The sequence below is a fragment of the Dipteris shenzhenensis genome, chromosome 7 (genome assembly GCF_047967505.1).
Source record: "Dipteris shenzhenensis isolate YYH24624 ecotype China chromosome 7, Dip_SZ_1.0, whole genome shotgun sequence".
Classification (NCBI taxonomy): Eukaryota; Viridiplantae; Streptophyta; class Polypodiopsida; order Gleicheniales; family Dipteridaceae; genus Dipteris; species Dipteris shenzhenensis.
In genome coordinates, this window is record NC_141602.1 from 59,875,518 (window position 1) to 59,895,350 (window position 19,833).

Below are 19,833 nucleotides of genomic sequence, written 5' to 3' on the forward strand. Positions count from 1 at the left end.
ATTCCATGATTGAAATGACCTTCAACTCTTTCAATCCATGGTGATAGCTATGGTAGGGACCATGATTTCTACGTGTGGCTATCAATGTAACTTGACGTGTTTTGTTTTGTTTTGAGAGCCTGCTGTGCTGTGTAGGCAATTACACCCAACGGACATGTCATGGAGAACTCTTTCCGACCACCTTATTTGTGTGGGCAATTGCACCCACCAGACATGCCATGGAGAACTCTTTCCCACCATCTTACATTTAGAGACATAGCTTCTTAAGCAACCAAGGATCTAAAATCTTCCTCTAGCGTACCTCATTCAATTTCAAGGTAATAATTAAATCACAATCTTTCATATTATAGAGTTTAAGTAGGTTTTCTAGCATTAGGTTCATTCTAGTTGTGATCAATAGTTTGGCATCTAGTTCATAATCAACTATTATGTGGACTCAATTTTTGGAACAAGGTAAGTTCTAGCACAATCTAAGCCTCGCTAGTTGAGCAATTTAAATGAACACAATCATTGACATGAGACAAGAGATGTGGTCCCTAATATCTTGATCCTACTTAAAATATCACACATAGTGGCGTTAGAGATCACTACCTCACATGTAAACCTCTAAGAGTCAAGTGATGATTCCTATGAAGTCTTTAAAGTGAATTCAAAGTCAAAGTATCAAAGGGTAATTTAGTGTTTAGAGCGAAGACAAATTACAAAATCGTCATTCGATTAATCGGCAATATTTTCACATCTTAGACTTAATGCATCCGATGAACCATGGGTGTCAAACGAGCAATCAAACTAGATTCAATAGGTAATAATTATCATGTAATCGACTCAATGAAGCAAAGATTCTATTGATTAGAGGTTAAGCGGATGCATAGGATTCCTAGAATCTATTTCGGGCTAAGTTATATTGATTTTGGATTCGTTTTAAATCATGAATTCATGTTTTTTTAAATATTTTTCTTGAAATTAAAAAAAAAAGGCCATGTATTTTCCTACGTTGTACAAATAAAGTTGTATTTGTACAAATAAAGTAATTTAATTACTACGAATAAAGTGTAGCATATATAATAGGAAATTAATTCGTGCATTTTCCTTATTCAAATGAATCCTTGCTCATTTTCTACATCTCGACCAACTCTTCTACTTACTCACATGCCTCTCTTGTGATTCTGGCTACTTCTTCCTTTCTTCACTATACCGCTGATGCATATGCCCTGCTGAAGGTGGAGCTAGCCATGTCGGTGGCACACAAAGGCATGTGTCGTGCCATAGGCCATTCAAATGATGAGGAGTTATGGACTATTAGTCCATTATTTAATGGTGGCTTGATCCAGGACATGTTTATATGTTTACTTACAACAATGGGAAGCTATAGATGAAAGTCAAAGATAGATACCCCGGAAAGATGTCTCGTCATGATTGGCAACACCCAGTGACAAAAAAAGAGGGCACGATTGTTTGAAGATTAGTCCTTGCCTATCATTGTTGCAATCACCATTGCATTGAAGGTGGTGCATGCTAGAAGGTATACACATATATTACAAGGTATTCATTGGTTTTTGATGAAAATTACACTTTTTTTGTGTGGACACAACGCATCAGTAAGTTGTCAGTATTAGTGTCAATAAATATCTGTCACTATTAGTGTCGACATTGGTAAAGTGTTGCCTATCATTGTCGCAATCGTCATTGTATTGAAGGTGGTGCATGCTAGAAGGTATACACATATATTACAAGGTATTCATCAGTTTTCAATGAAAATTACACTTTTTTTGTGTGGACACAAAGCATCAGTAAGTTGTTAGTATTAATGTCAATAAATATTAGTGTTGACACTGGTAAAGCGTTGGTATATACCAACACAATACAAAAGAAAAAAAAAAGGGGGCAAAATAGGGCTTGTTTTAGCCCCATTCAGCCCCACTATTATATGTGTTTTATTAGAGAGTAGGAGTTACAACATGCCATCTGAGGTAGGAACGTGCGAAATTGCCTAAAACTCTCAAATCATGTCTTATTATTAAATTTTGCTTCCGAAGAGGGTGCAGTGTACAAGGAAAACACTACCAAGCCAATCTACACTAAGCTTCCACGACTCAAGCAACCTCCACGCTCTATCCATATTGGACATAAACACACAGTTGCCGGAGTAACAAGACAGCAAGCAAGCCCTTGTCGAACTCCAATGCTCACGGGCAACCAGGGCAAACAAGCAATTGCACATGAAATGTAACATAGCCATGCAAACTATAGGACAGATAATTCTAAAGATTGTCCTTCAATGGAATTTTCCAAGATTCCATTAGTACCTCCGCTTAATTATAGAATCAATGGTACAATCAAACATCCTTGGGAACAACGATGATTGGAGTAGACTTACATGCCGAGAGGCCACTTCTTCCTAATTGATGTTGTATCCTTGATGCTCTAGCTCTTCAAAAAATGCCCTCACTCCTGCTTTCTATGCATGTTTGTACTTCTCGTCTATAGGACGACAATGAATCATAGATTTCTATAGATCCAAATTATGAGAGTTACATGAAGTGCCATATATAAGTAATTAAAACAAGTAGAATAATATATAATAAAAGAAATAGACTTATGACCCATGCCTCATAGCTTGCCCTTCCGCTACTCTTAAGATGTGAAGTACCTACTACCGTGTTGAGACATCTCCTTATGACCCTCTTTTGAATCAAAAACTTGTCCGACATTTCTCTGAGATATTTATTTGGTAAACTTCCAATCTTCTTTGTGTGCCCACCAAGGCCTACTCCTGGCCAAAGAGGAAAAGAGAGAAAGAGACCGAAAGAAGAGAAGTAGGAAAAAGAAGAAAGAAAGAAGAAAGAAAGGAAGAACGAAGGAAAAAGAGAGCAAGAGAGAAACATAGAAAGAGAGGAAGACAGAAAGAGAGAAAGAAAGAAAGAGGAAGAGAAAAAGATACTAGAGAGAGAGAGAGAGAGAGGAAAAGAGGTAGTGAGAAAGAAAAAAATAAAGAGAGTGAAAGTGGGAAAGAGAAATGAGCCGAAGAGAGAGAGAGAGAGAGAGAGAGAGAGAGAGAGAGAGAGAGGAAAAGACGGAGCAAGAAAGAGAGAGAAAGAGGCAAAACAACGGAAGAGAGAGGGAGAGAAAATAGAGAAAAACAAAGAAACATAGGAAAAGCAAAGAGATAAAGAGAGAAATAGATGAAAAGAAGAGAAGTAGAAGAAAGAAGAAAGAAAGAAACAATAGAAGAAAGAAGGAAAAAAAGAGAAAGAGAGAAAGAGAGAAAGAGAGAAAGACAAAAAAACGAGAGAGAAAATAGAGAAAGAGAGAAATAGAGAGAAAGAGAGAAAGAGAGAGAGACAAAGAGAGAAAGAGGAAGAGCGAAAAGAGAGGAAGAGAGAAAGAGAGGAAAAGAGAGAAAGAGAAAAAGAGGAAGAGAGAAAACAGAGCAGGAGAGAAAAAGAGGAAAAGAGAGACATAGAGAAAGAGGAAGAGAAAAAAAAGAGAAAGAGGAAAACAGAGAAAAAGAAAGAGAGAAGGAGAGAAATGAGAGAAAGAGAGAAAGACAAAAAGAGAGAAAGAGGAAGAGAGAAAGAAAAAGAGAGAAAAGAGAAGAAGGGAGAAAGAAAGTAAAAGAGAGGAAGGGAGGAAGAGAGAAATGGAGAAATAGAGAAACAGGAGGAGGAGAGAAAGACAAAAAAAGAAGAGAAGTAGAAGAAAGAAGAAACAAAGAGAGAAAAGAAGAAAGAATGAAAAAGAGAGCAAGGGAGAAGAGAGGAGGCAATCGATCAAGTGAGCCATGTGGAGCGAGTAGGACCAAATTAGTGAGTGAGAAAAAGCGAGCGAAGCAGAAATGGTTGGGCTACCAACACATAATCTCATTGTATGTATGTACTGATCATTAATAAACATTTATAGTGCTTCCTCAACATTGAACATGATTATAACATAATATTGCAAGTACACATTAGTAATAGAGTTCTATATTCTCATGAGATGAGCTTAAATAGAAATGGTTTGGCTATTAATAACAGGTACTATATAGTTGAAGTGCATCACTTGAGAAAAAAATAACCTTACTATATGTATGTACTCATCCTTAATAAATATTTATAGTATCACCACAATCTTGAAGATGATTATAACATAAGCTTGCAACTCTACGTTAGTTGCATTTAATCATTGCCATTAGAGTGAAGAACACGAGCTGCGATGTCACGATTGGTGGTAGCATTTGAGGAAGCAACATCAGGGCATTCAGGTGAATATCAATTTCGAGTCTTTATAAGCTTTAGTGACACCCTAAAGTTCATAGAGTGACAACCCTACCAACACCTCGGAAGATGCATGCAGAGTTGAAGCAATGCCCGATCATCCCAATCCGAGTAGTCTATGGCTTCACCAGAATGCAAGAAAAGGAGAGATAGCCCAAGTGCAGAAGTCACTACAATAGTTGTGATGTTTTGGCATGAAAATATGAGAGTTTCTCCAAATAACAAGGACATCTGTAGAAAGCAGATGGCATGCAAGATGTTTGACAAGCACATCATACACATGCTTGATACAACGCAGGTTAGTGGTTCCCAGGGATGTTTTTATTGAAGCTATGATTATACATTGATATAAAATCTTGGCAAAAGTTTTCAAGATAATTTTTTAAGTTTCACAATATTAGTAGAATGTAGTAATTTTTTATATTTCTTCTTTTGAATTTAGAAGGAAAAAATGTAAATCATGGTGAAATTTTATTTATTTTTGCATAAAAGTTTCAAATCTTGGTGAATGTTTCAAACATTCATTTTTATTAGGCCATACAAACTTTAGATGCCAATATAAAAGTATAGCTTCTTAATGGAACTAACTTTAAAAAATCATCCATGGTGGTTGCCTAAACCATCCAGATGGTTGTTTGTGATTGAGCTTTGGGAAAGTTTACTTGTTTCATTTCTTGATACAACCCAGGTTAGTGGTTGCCTAAACTAGCCCGGTGATTATTTTTGATTGAGCTTTGAGATAGTGTACTAGGCTGGCTTGGACTTAATGCGATTGTCCTAAACCTACTTGGTGGTTGGAATATCATGCAACCGTGGCTGGTTCATCTCAAACACCAGAACCATAGACTTAATTTGATTATCCTAAACTAGCTCGTGGTTGGGTGGAATATCATGCAAAAGTGGTTGGTTCAGCTCAAATGCTAGTTATATGATTCTGTGGTTGAACAGAAAGTAATAGCAATATATTTCGCAATAGAAAAATAATATATTGTTATTTTACTAAACCAGTCGGGTGGTTGGAATGTCATGCAACTATGGATGGTTCAGCTCAAACACTAGTGTGGTTGAACATACATTAGTTGTTGACTAGCTCTAGTTGAAATTACTCTATTTCTTAGTACTTAAATTAGTTAAATTTAAGTTCCTACTATTCGGGTCATATACCACTTAATTTTTGGACCGGGATGGCTTGGACTTAATGTGATTGTGATTGGCCCGATGCTGTTTCAAGTCAAACAACAATATCTGATTGAAATTAGGGTTCTCTTATGGTTGAATAGAAATAAATAAATGAATGCTATATATTAGTATAGAAATAAAAATAAATATATCGCTATTTTCTAATTGTGAAATTCAAAAATGAAAAGCAATATACTTCTTATTGTCTAATGTGACTATCAAACTAAACCTGCCCGGTACTTGAAATAATGACTATCCTAAATCAGCTCGGTGCCATTGAAATTGTGACTGTGTCCTAAACCGACCCGGTGGTTGACATTTTGACTATCCTAAACCAACACGGTGGCTGAAATTGTTTTGTTTTTCTAGTACCTTATTATATATGATTGTATTAAACTAGCCTGGGGGTTAAATTTGTTTTGTTTTCTTGTAGGTTGATTACTTTAATTAAACCGCATTTTTGCACATACTATATTTTTTTTTCCCCCCCCTCATAATAGAGCAAAAAGGGGGCTTGCATGTTGTGTTAGCAGACAAATTGTATCTCAATTTTATGGATCAGAATCTTGACATTTCAATTGGGCAGAGGAGCCTTGAGTATTGGAAGCCTTGGTACGTCAGGAAACTCAAAGACAAGAATGTTTGTTGTTGCCAATTTGCCAAACACACATAGGCTTTGACCTATGTAGGCAAGCTGTGAATGACTTGAGATCTGGTCATATTGGAACATTGCTCCATGGGGATTGATGCCCATGTCTTCGGATAAATTTGCAGTGACTAGTCTGTAGGCCACTTGAATCTTCATCGTGTGTTACAAGAAAGGCCACCTGGATCCTCATCATGTGTCCCAAACAACCACCGCGCTTGTTTTTGAATCCCAAATGGTAGATTAACCCCATACGTTTGTTTTTAGTATATCCCAAACAACCATTGTGGTTGTTTAAGTCATCTAATCACACGTCATGGGATCTAATTGCATTTTCCTTGGTTGCACACAAGAAAAATAGCTCCCACAAATAGCTTGGTTCTCTTTAACTATTGTCAGATTTCAACCACTGGGTTGGTGAAATATTAGAAAATTCATATGTTTATGGCACCCCCTTTAGGCTTGTTCTCTTTAACTATTGTCAAATTTGAACCTCCAGACTATGACCATGAATACACGGGTGACCAAAAATCATAAACAAATGAATTGCATGCCATTCATCTTCTACTAATAGAAGCAAACCACTGCGTTGGTTGCAATTAATATCCTAGAGTGCAACCAACCATTGCGTTGGCGTCCATTTATCATGACCACTTATCATGCACTACCGCCTTGCTATCCTAAAAAGAAATCATATTGTTGCAAAGTGCTACACTAAAACAACCCCCTTTAGGCTAGTTCTCTTTATATGTTATCAAAATTCAGCCACCACTGGGATGATGACCACAAATCCTAAATGAATTGCACTCTATATAATCGCATTGTATTATTGAAAATATAGAACGTTTGAATCCAACTAAATAATCCAACTAAATGCAACATTTTCAAATTATAAAGTCTAGTTGAGTGAAATAGTCATATCCAAAGATGGATAAATGGCGAATAATTACTTAAAAACTGAAGTTATATAGAATAGCCAAATGTATAGTAAACCCATAAAATTATATACCCGGATAGTATACAACCAAGTTTTACTCTTCTACATTTCAAAAAGAGACCACCATCATATATAAGGGTGGATAAATACAAAGACAATGTACTACTTTTTTTTTTCAAAGAAGACAATTTACTACTTAACTCAAGTTCTATTGAAAAGTCGACTATATTGGGTTCTTATAGTATAGAAGGCCTTCCCACAATTCCTCCTACAATATGACCATCTTATGAATGACACTCTTGGAAACTCTATGTTTCTCCTCCAAACAATCAATCTCGTCTGCGACAATCTTGGGTTGCCACCGCGGACCCCTTGCAAAATGGCTTCATTAAGCTTAGGACAAGCAGCAGAAAAGATGTCATTGCTATTGTGGCTTTCCATCTCTGTTCCTCCGCTATTCCTTCACTCAAGACCTGACGGGTTTTTAAACTAGTTTTCTCTCCTACTATCCAAGCTATAATTGTTCAGATATTCTAATCTGTCAAATCAAGCTGTCTGGACATGCTCAACGATGCAATCCATTGAGATGTTTTCCATATTTGGAGAACCGTGTACTGATAGATTCCCCACACATTACATTGATGAATATGATAGGTAGTTGTATGATAGTTAATGCTAGTGATTGATAGGTAATGGCTAGAGGAGTAGGCACTAGTAAGGAAATGCATTTTTATTGGTTTAGGATTAGCTACAACCCCCAAAAAATATAACCTTTAGTAAATCCCAAACAACAGGCGTGCTTGTTTTAGTAAATACCAAACAAGGGAAAAATATAAATCCCAAACAATATAATAATCCCAAAGAGCCACCATGCTTGTTTTAGTGACAATGATAGTGCATGAGAGACCATCTAATTCATAGGTTTAGATTAGCATTCAGTCAAAATCAGACTGTAATAACAATGATTGTTTAATTCATAGGCTCAGATTAGCAATGACTTTGCATGGGGGACCATCTAGTTCACAAGCTTAGATTAGCATTCAGTTGGTTCATTAGACTGTAATAACAATAGTCCTCATTCTTATGATCGAGAATTATTGTTATTATGTGGTCTGATGAACTGACTCAATGCTAATCTGATGTTCTGTTCTGATCTTTCCTTTCTTCAGTTGACTGCAATAAATTTGACTTTGCATGAGGGGCCATCTAGTTCACAGGCTCAGATTAGCATTGAGTTGGCATCAGACTATAATAATAATGACCTTGCATGAGGGACCATCTAATTTGCATGCTCAAATTAGCACTAATTTGGAGATAGAATGTAAGAACATATTAGACTGTTAAAATTTTTTGATGACCAAGAAATTCTCCCATGGCAACCATCTAATTGCACATCATGGCTAGACGATGATGTATATGACCGCCTATGCTAGGTTGGGCTACTAGCAAGCTGGGTGCATGTGCCACCACTCCTCCCCCCTCATCCCACTGAATTATTATGATCTTGGCTTGACCAAGAAATTCTCCCATGGAAACCATCTAATCGCACGTAATGTCTAGATGATGATGTATATGACTGCCTATGCTAGGCTGGGATACTTTGCTGGGTGCATGTGCCACTGCTCCTCCCCCCTCATCCCATTGAATTATTATGATCTTGGCTCCGATGGCCAAGAAATTCTTCCATGGAAACCATCTAATAGCACGTCATGGCTAGAGAATGATGTATATGACTGCCTACGCTAGGCTGGGCTATCGGCAAAATCTAATGGGTTTATTGTGTGCTCTTAGTAGTGATAGGCACCTAGAGTCGCACAAATGGACATAAGAAATGAAGGGGAAAAGAGTGGGAGGGTGGCAAGTCTAGCTATATAAAGGACTTAAGGGCAAAGAAACAATTCACCACTCCTAGGAAAAACCCTCTCCTACCTCGTTCCACACTCTCCAAGCCCCCTTCCATCCTTGTGATGAATCTTCTGTTGCAACCTCGATGCCCATTCATAATGCTGCCCAAGTCATGGGATCCATTGTTTTCCTTGGCTCTCCATCTTGCAACACTCCACCAGCCATAGCCATGACCAAGGGAGTTGCATGATGTCTTAACGGGGGGATTGCAGAATGGATTATTGGTCCATCACATTTGATCCTATTCTCAAACAAATGTTTGTCATCGTTGTTCTATCATGAACTGGGAGAGAACTCACAACTTGGTGATGAGCCTCTTGTAATTAAGGAAAACCTTCGGGGCACTAGGGAAGTAGAACTCAACTTGGTGATTAGCTCTAGCACACTTAGAGCATGCATCACTGTGCTAGAGCTCACTACCAGATGGAGTTCCTTGTCCACTATCAAATGTTGTACTTGATTGAGTGGATAGGGAAAAGAGTGGAAGGGTGGCAAGTCTAGCTATATAAAGGACTTAAGGGTAGAGAAACAATTCACCACTCCTAGGAAAAACCCTCTCCTACCTCTTTCCACACTCTCCAAGCCCCCTTCCACCCTTGTGATGAATCTTCTGTTGCAACCTCGCTGCCCCTTCATAATGCTACCCAAGTCATCGGATCCATTGTTTTCCTTGGCTCTCCATCTTGCAACACTCCACCAGCCATAGCCATGACCAAGGGAGTTGCATGATGTCTTAACGGGGGGATTGTAGAATGGATTACTGGTCCATCGCATTTGATCCTATTCTCAAACAAATGTTCGTCATCGTTGTTCTGTCATGAACTAGGAGAGAACTCAACTTGGTGATGAGCCTCTTGTAATTAAGGAAAACCTTTGGCACTGGGGAAGTAGAACTCAACTTGGTGATGAGCTCTGACACACTTAGAGCATGCATCATTGTGCTAGCTACGAGATTGAGTTCCCTGTCCACTATCAAATGTTGTACTTGATTGAGCTCACCACCAAATTGACTTCTCTCTCCCAGTGCCTTGAAAGAAGTTTCTATAAAGAAGGTTATGTTCAATTACAAGGTGCTCATATTATCCCCTGTATATGAGGAGTTTTGGGTCAAAATTATAAGAAAGTAGTAACTATGATAGCACTACGAGGTGCTCGTAATGTCCCCTGCATACGAGGCACCAGGTGAAAAATGTCAGAAAGTGCTAACAAGAGCAAAAAGTGACACCACGTCCTGCCACACCGGTGGTGTTGACAAGTGCTAAAAGTGTTTAAAGAAATGTCACAATGACAAAGTGCTAGCATCTTTGAATGTATTATGTTTTGTTAAATGTTTGCTTCAGATGTAATTTATTTTGTTTCGATTTCGATGTAATACTATTATTGCAAAAATTATATGATGTAATTTCTTTTGTTTCAATTTCAATGTAGTACCATTATTACCAAAACTAATGTTTTCGGGGGGTTTACCTCATAAAATTATCGGATGTAATTTCTTTTGTTTCGATTTCAATGTAGTACCATTATCACCAAAACTATTGTTCTCCTATTGTTGTTGTTACTTTGGTAGTGAAAGTGGCTCTAAAGAAGCACAAATGGCATATTTTCTGCCCTCGTTTACATTTTATTGCAACCATAGGAATCGTTGCACAAGAAACTATTGAAAATTTTATTCTTACTGTAGTAAAAATGGTTCACAAATGCCCTTATTTAGGATTTTACTGCAGCTAGTGCAACCGGTGCGATTGCTGCATAAGCAATTACTGCAAAAGGACTAAAATAGCTCTAAAATAGGACTACATTTTCCTTAAATTGGAACTAAAATAGCACTAAAAGAGCTCCAAGAACTAGCAAAAATTGTTGCACAAGGACTAATAGGACTAAAATATCTTCAAAATAGGAGCATATTTTCCTTGGTTTAGAACTATAATAACTCCAATAATTAGTGCGGTGGTTTAGAGATATAATAAATCCAATAACCAGCGTGGTGGTTGCAAGGCATAAATTGCAAATTTCTACATTCTCCTTAGCTTGGAACTAAAATAGCTCCAAGAACCAGTGCGGTGTTTGCAAAATTGTTGCACAAGGAGTAATAAGACTAAAATATCTCCAAAATAAGACTATATTCTCCTTGATTTAGAACTAAAATAGCTCCAACAACTAGCACGGTGGTTGCAAATATGGACCTTGAGGGGTCCCCTTTAGAGAGTAACATGCCACAGTGGTCTTCATGCCAACATGGTGGTCTCTCCATGCCAACATCATTCCTTGAATAGCACAGTGGTTAGTGCAACAAAAGATTGTGTTGTGCAGTGATAGATGGCAAAGACATGCAAGGACAGGTGGCAAGGCAAAAGTTTTGTTCTTTAGTCAGGCTAGCATGGTGGTTGCCTCATGCCAACATCATTGCTCAAACCAGCACAGTGGTCAACGCAATAAAAGATTGTGTTGCGCAACATTAGGAAAAAGGGAGCTCATTTGGGGGCCTTTTAGGGTTTGGGAAAAATGCCTCTCAACCAATGAGGAGAAGGCCAATGTAACATAGAAATTCCACAAAAAAAGGTAAAAATATGAAAAAAAAAAGTACTTTATTTTGCTACAAGCGTGTGGCATTAATGAGAAGATTTGTTTTTTTTTCTTTTACGGTTCGCACGTCCCTATCAAGAGATATGGACCCAAAATCAAAACAGAGCTCCATTTTGAAACCTTCCCACATGATGACCCAAAACAACCATCCACTTTCTCTTGTTCTCAGCCAAGTTACATTAATTTGAGTGTTTTTTTTAAATTCGAAAAAATGCTCAAATACGTGTTTTTAATGATTTAAAACATTTCAAACGCTTTTTGCTTTTCTATTCGTATGAATAACCTATTTGTAAAAATAACTAACTATTTGTATGAATAACACAATTTATTTGTACGAATAAACATAGTATAAACATATAACCATTGCTATTTTTGGTATTCATATGAATACAACCACCTGTCTTCCTTGTCACATCAACCAATTGCTTGCCAGCCTTGATACCTCCTGCTTGCTTGTGGTACCTACTAGCTTTCTTCATAGGTACCTTCGAAACCCTTGCTTGCCGATGACTGACACTCATCTCTCTTGCAAGAGATGTGTGTTGTAGTCTTTTGTTAGTAGTTAATGTTTATTTTGTTTTGTTTTGTTTAGGATTGGCACTCATCTCTCTTAAACACCTATTTCATTAATTTTGGACTTTTTGTGTTGTTTTTGGATGAAGCCCAAAATCCCTTCCCAAATGAAAACTTTACTTTGTGAAAATATCCTTCCCAAATCAAAATTTTACTTTCTGAAAATATTCTTCCCAAATCAAAAGTTCACTTTGTGGCACTATCATATTCACATAAAAATATTGTTTTTTCAATCTATACTACCAACATGCAAGAATTTGAAATAATACTATATTAGAAATTCTAGCTATATCTAAGTTATTTGTTAATTTAATTATTTTTAATATTTTTCCTTGACATGATAAATTTATAAATCCATGAAAGGAGACTTAAATATTTCATGAAAATAACATTGTCACTCGCAATATGCACAAAATTTTTAAAACTTTTAATAAATAGAAAAAAGACATGATGCCATAAGACCCAAGTTTTGTATTGAACCAAAGAGGTATAATAGCAATTATAGCTATTATTATACGATTACATTGAGAGACGTTGCTCTCAGCTAGAGTCTTTATATCCAAAATGATATAGATTGAACATATGTTTACAATTTAAATTGTTGCTCTTAAAGAGCCTCAATTCGTGCCATCTGTATAATTTGACTCCCCATTGTCTTATTGCTCAATGTCATGACAGTCCCTTGCCAGGTGCCATCTGCATAATTTGACTCCCACTTGTCTTGCCAAGCCTTGCCCCTTGGGTGCATTGACTCCCCTTATTGCTCAATGCAATAGTCCCTTGCCAGGTGCCATCTGCATTAACTCCCTATTGTCTTGCCAAGCCTTGACCCTTGGGTGACATCCAGTGCAAAATACAGGTGCCATCTGCATTAACTCCCACAAGTTATCTTGCTAAGCCTTGCCCCTTGGGTGCATTGACTCCCCATTATCTTATTGCTCAATGTGATAGTCCCTTGCCAGGTGCCATTTGCATTAACTCCCTATTGTGAAGATTGTGGGAGAGAGGGAAGGAGTCTCACTTGCGGCTTTCTCACATGCACAATGGGGGAATACACACGAAGGTGGAGGCTGAAAACAGTTTTCCTCTTCTTAGTTGTGAAAGCCATAAGAACTCAAGTACAAAGAAAATAGAAGAACCCTATATGTGGGTCTCAAACCAAACTCAACTAACTAAGGTGGCATACTAACTGAGCCACGAACTAGTGTAGATAAGGATAGCTGTCATCCAGCTATTATTCATGGGCAGTGTACCAACCGCATCTCCAGCTAACAAGTCGGTGACATAAATGCACAACAGTCACCCTGGCATATCGCGAGTGGAGCTCGATATCTCAACACTCCCCCTCGAGCTCAATCCCAAATCCTGCACACCAAGCAGGTCTCTGAACTTGCGCAGCTTCTCTGCGCCCAATGCTTTTGTGAATATGTCAGCTACCTGATTCTTTGTGCTGACATAAACTAGATCAATAAGACCTAGTAAAACCTTCTCCCTCACATAGTGATAATGCACCTCAATGTGCTTTGTTCTAGCATGAAAGACTGGGTTCTTTGCCAAATGTATACTGCTCATATTGTCACAATAAATGACAACTGGCCCATCTGTAGACTGATGCATATCATAAAGTAGCTTATGCAACCAAGCTACCTCACATGTAGCCATTGCTGCACCCCTGTACTCAGCCTCTGTGCTCGACAAGGCAACTGTAGGCTGTTTCTTGCTGCTCCAAGTGACTGCAGCAGTCCCAAAAGAGAACACATATCCACTGGTAGATCGTCTATCTGAAATGCTACCAGCCCAATCAGCATCAGTGTATCCATGCAACTGTATCTGAACCCTAGTCTCATAAAATAGTCCATACTGCAATGTGGACTTCACATACCTGAGTATGTGTCTAGCCACATCCAAATGCGGTTTCCTTGGAGCCTGCATAAACTGACTTACCAACCCAACAGTAGCATAGCTCAAATCTGGCCTGGTAATAGTCATGTAAATCAAACTTCCTACTATGCATCTGTACATAGTAGGGTCCTCCAGAAGCTCACCTGCATCTGCGCTCAGCTTCACATTCTGCTCCAAAGGAACTGAAATAGGCTTACAGCCTATCATCCCATATTTGGACAGCATGTCCAATCCATACTGCCTCTGCAAGAGCTGTATCCCACTTGGTGATCTAATCACCTCAATGCCCAAGAAATAATGCAGCTCTCCCAAATCCTTCATCTCAAACTTCTGCCTCAATAGCATTTTCACATGAATGATATCTTCATCACTATCACCTGTGATGATCAAATCATCAACATAAATGACCAGTAGCATAATCCCTTTCTCTGTTTTTCTCACATAGAGTGAGAAATCTGCCTTGGAAATCTGAAAGCCAATAGTGACAAGATACTGTCCTATCTTGTCAGACCATGCTCTAGGTGCTTGCTTCAAGCCATACAAGGCTTTCTTCAACTTGCAAACAAACTCGGGATGAATAGCATGAACATAACCTGCTGGCTGCTCCATAAAGACCTCTTCTTGCAAATCACCATGCAAGAAGGCATTCTTTACATCCATCTGATGTAAAGACCATCCCTTTGATGCAGCCATAGCAATGGCTGCTCTTACGGTTGCCATCCTTGCAACCGGGCTGAAAGTTTCTTCATAATCAATGCCATATGTCTGTGCATACCCCTTGACAACTAATCTTGCCTTGTATCTATTCATAGAACCATCTGCATTGTGCTTGATCTTATAAACCCACTTACAACCAATTGCATTCTTGCCTTTAGGCAAAGGCACCAATTCCCATGTAGCATTAGCATCCAAGGCATCCATTTCTTCATCCATGGCTTTCTCCCATTTTTCATTTCCCATGGCTTGCTCAAAAGAAGTGGGTTCTGGTTCTTGTATCACTTTGACCATATAGGCATAGTGAATGGCTGTAAATCCATCATATTTCAGCCTATCCATAGGATACCTAACCCTGGTAGACCTGCGCAAAATAGGCTCACTTCCAGGTGCTCTCAAAACATCCCTGGTCTTCCTTACTCCAGGTGTAACAACAGAAGGAATACCCAACTCATCATCAATGCTCTGTTCTGAGCCACTGGATTCACCATCCACACAAGAGTGACCTGCATTCACATCAAACATGGGCTGATCTACCTTCTCTTTTCCTTTTCGTGATACCTGCGTACCACTCTCTGCATTGCTTTGAGGGGATTCTCCTGATCTCAATCTGCCTGTCCATGGCGAAGTATGTGAACCACTGGTAGAGGACACTCCAGGTCCACTGATATTTTGTGATTGCTGCTGTGCATTCTGTGCAGCATTACCATTTTGTGCATCTACATCAATCATCACATTTACTGGTTTATACCAGCTGCTCATCTCATAAAAAACAACATCTCTGCTCACTGTGAACTTACGTGTAGAAGGGTTATAGCATCTATACCCTTTCTGCTGCAGAGAATAACCAATAAAGACGCACTTCTCAGCTTTTGGATCCAACTTGGACCTCAACTCATCTGGCACATGGACATAGGCAATGCAACCAAAAATCTTCAGATGAGAAATATCTGGTTTTCTACCAGTATACATCTCCTCTGGCGTCATGCCATGTATTGTTGTAGTGGGAGTCCTGTTCATTATATAGACTGCTGTAGCAACTGCTTCAGCCCAATAATAATCTGGTAGATCTTTTTCATTTAGCATAGCCCAAGATACCTCTCCAATATGCCTGTTTTTTCTTTCTGCAATTCCATTTTGCTGTGGGGTATGACTGCATGAATATTGCTGCTTTATACCATGCTCCTGCAAGAACCTTGCAAACTCATTTGAGAGGTACTCTCCCCCTCCATCTGACCTTAGGCATTTTATTTGCAGGCCTGTTTCTTTTTCAACCATAGCTTTGAAAGCTTTGAAGTGCCCAAACACTTCACTTTTCTTTTTCATAAAATACACCCATAGTTTTCTGTTGAAGTCATCAATAAATGTGACAAAATCGTGACACCCTCCAATAGATGCAGCTTTTGTAGTCCACACATCAGAGTGGATTAATTCCAATGGCTTTTTACTCTCTTGAACATGCCTAGGAAAAGGTTTCCTTGCCTGTTTCCCAAATTGACAGGCTTCACAAACCTTGTGCATTTCTGCAACCTTGAATTTAGGCAATCCTGCAACAATATTTTGGGCTTGCATTGATTTAAGTCGCTGTATATTAACATGACCAATGCGTCTGTGCCAGATATCAATATCTGCAACTACACCGGTCCCATGTGCAAACATTGCTGCACTCAATTCAGGCATGTCTGCATCCAACGTAAACATCCTGCCCTTCTTCTTTCCTTTTGCTATCAAGCGACCACTATTTTTCATATCCTCAACAAAGCATCCATGAGGATTAAATCTGACGTGCAAGCCCTGCTCAACCATCTGACCAACAGAAACCAGGTTCTTGGTGATGTTCGGGACATGAAATACATCAGACAAGTATTTCTTTTTCCCATCCTGCATAGACAAAGGAATTTTGCCAATCTGCACAATAGGATGTGCAGTATCATCACCAGTCTCCACAAATCCTGGCTTTTCCATTTTCCTTGCATCTTGCATCCATTCTGCATGACCTGTCATGTGGTTTGACGCACCTGAGTCAACATACCACACATCATTTTGTTCTTCTGCACTTGTCACAGAATTGGTCATATGCTGCACCATAAAAAGATGCTCATTTCTATCATCACCTTGCCTGCTAGAAGATGCATAATTGCCTTGCTGCAATTTTCCATTCATAATGTCATTCTGCTTTTTGTAGCTTAGCCATATGACCCATTTTGCCACAATAGTAGCATTCAACATTGCTGTTTGCATTTTGGCTTCTGTGCCATCCACCATGGCCTCTTTGGCTCCCCCTGCCTCTAGAGTTACCACGTCCTCCTGCATAGGACTGGTTTTCTTGCGTTTGCTGCATATTTTGATTTCTACCACGGCCTGCAGATCGGCCTCCTCTACCTCTGCCTCTACCTCTGCCAGCATTTGAGTAGAAGACAGTTTCTTTTGAAGTTCCTACTGAAGAAGATGCACCCCCATTTCTCTGCTCTTCAGAAATTAGAAGAGCAATTGACTCCTCAAAATCTGGAAATTTTTCACGGACGGCAATGGATGTCCGGAATTGTGCATAATCCTTTCCTAGACCATTCAAGGTCACAGAAACCAAATCGTCATCATCCACTGGTGACCCAATGGAAGCAAGTGCATCTGCAATTTTCTTCACTTTCATGTGGTAGTCATTTATGCTCAAATTTTCTCTCTGCACATTGTGCAACTCCTGTTTGAGTTGCATTTTCCTGGCTTGCGTATTTGTGCTATACATTTTTGCCAAAGTATCCCATGCCTCCTTTGGCGTATTTGCATCTTGAATATGCACAATCATGGAGTCTGAAATACTGATAGACAGCCAGTACATAACTTTCCTGGCTCTCTCATGCCATCCTTAAATGCCTGCATTTCCTGTTGACTGGGAACATTAGGAAGAACAGGTTCTTCTTCATTTCCTGTAATGAATTCCCAATAGCCTTTTCCCATCAAGAAATTCGTCATTCTAAACTTCCATGCCTGGAAATTGTTCTTGTCACGCTTTTCAGTGACAATCTGTGAAAGAGAATCAGATGCCATTACAGAACACTGCAAAATATTCTGTCACTGCAAAAAACACAGCTTTTGCCTCACACGGGCAGATCTGCAAAACTGACGAAAGTGGTATTTCACCACACAGTCACTTTTTAGTGATGATTTTGCATCAACAGGCAACAAGCATGAATCTACAACTCCCAATATCTCTGCACACAGGCATACGATGCAATTTCTGCGGCACCTTTCCACCGACTAGCCGCGCACAGCAAAAAATAGGGCCTTTTTCTGAGTGCCTGTGAAGAACTTCCGTCTCCAAAACGGGCCCCGAAATGACCTCGAATCAGAAAAATAACATCACTTAGGGCTTCGTCCTGTCCCACAGCATACAGTGCACTCTTGCACTTCTAGCTGTGCTACCTGCAGAGATTTGCTCCCAAACTCAAAATAGGAAAGCAACACTGGTCCTCTTACCAGGAAACCACGAACTTGGCTTGCTTTCTTGAGCTCCTTACCACGAACAAGGCTCTGATACCATGTGAAGATTGTGGGAGAGAGGGAAGGAGTCTCACTTGCGGCTTTCTCACATGCACAATGGGGGAATACACACGAAGATGGAGGCTGAAAACAGTTTTCCTCTTCTTAGTTGTGAAAGCCAAAAGAACTCAAGTACAAAGAAAATAGAAGAACCCTATATGTGGGTCTCAAACCAAACTCAACTAACTAAGGTGGCATACTAACTGAGCCACGAACTAGTGTAGATAAGGATAGCTATCATCCAGCTATTATTTATGGGCGGTGTACCAACCGCATCTCCAGCTAACAAGTCGGTGACATAAATGCACAACAGTCACCCTGGCATATCTCGAGTGGAGCTCGATATCTCAACACCTATTGTCTTGGCAAGCCTTGACCCTTGGGTGACATCCAGTGCATATTTTGACTCTCATTTGACATAGGAGGTGATGACTCTGATTATAATTGTCTTGGATTGGCTTCTTCCCTAGTACCCAAATAAAATCCTTCAATGAACTTCAATACAAAGCTTTGATCATGGACATTCTTCATTTGCACTATCTCCTTCTACTTCCTCCATGGCGAGCATCCTTAAAAATTCGTGTATATGCAAAATAGTTTGCTGTGGTATTTTTATTTTTCCTTCTACCTCATATCCCATGCGCTTCTTTGATTTCTTTGCCCTTGAATGCCAAGACACTATGATTGTCTCCGTCGAAACTTGAGAGACCGCTTCATCATTTGGGACCCACTCCTTCATTATTATACAATTAGTATACAATGTGTTGTTATCCATATTCTCCTTCCTACCCTTTGGCTCATACCATATCGCTATGAATGTTGTAGCTCTCCCTTGGTCATCTCTTTGCACATCAACTACTTTTGCAACCCAAAACTTCAAATTCTCATATTCATCATCCGATGGCTGAACCACAACAAAACAATCGACCTCTATATCTACTTGTGGCATAAACCCTCTCTTCTTCGGTCCACAATATGGACGTGCGAGTAATGATACAAATTCATTTTCAAAGACTGGAGTTGGGCGCAAATCGTTATGAACATTTGGCCAAAACATATTGCATTCTTCCTTGACATCCTTTGAGCCTCGCATTCTCTCAAGGTCCTTTATTAAATTTTGTGTCTTGTTAATTATAGTGGTAGTGTGTTCTCTCCAAGTAGGCTTCGAATCAGGATATCTCCGGAGCATTTCCTCTTTGTATGTAATAAATGCTTTTAATCCTTCTATTTCACAGTTAGACCTCTCATTGAATTCTTGTATAGGAGCCCATGTTGGATACCTTTCCTTGCTGGGAATTGAAGTTAAGAGACTGTAAGGTTCTTTAGGTTCCCATTTTTATCATGAGAATACTGTTGCCATCGCATTACGGGTTTTTCATCTTTAAAAAAAAAACTAAAGTAGTGTGGATTGGTATGACCTGTCAATGCATCACCACCCGTTTGTATGAAAGGTAGAATGAAGCTCTTCTAATCATACATTCTTTCGAGCCTCTCACATACTGTACTTTCCTTACGACCACCAACTTGCCTGTCACATCTTCTTACCAAGTCATCTATTGTCTCCACATCCTTGCATTTAAGCTCCCTTGAGACTGTGCTAA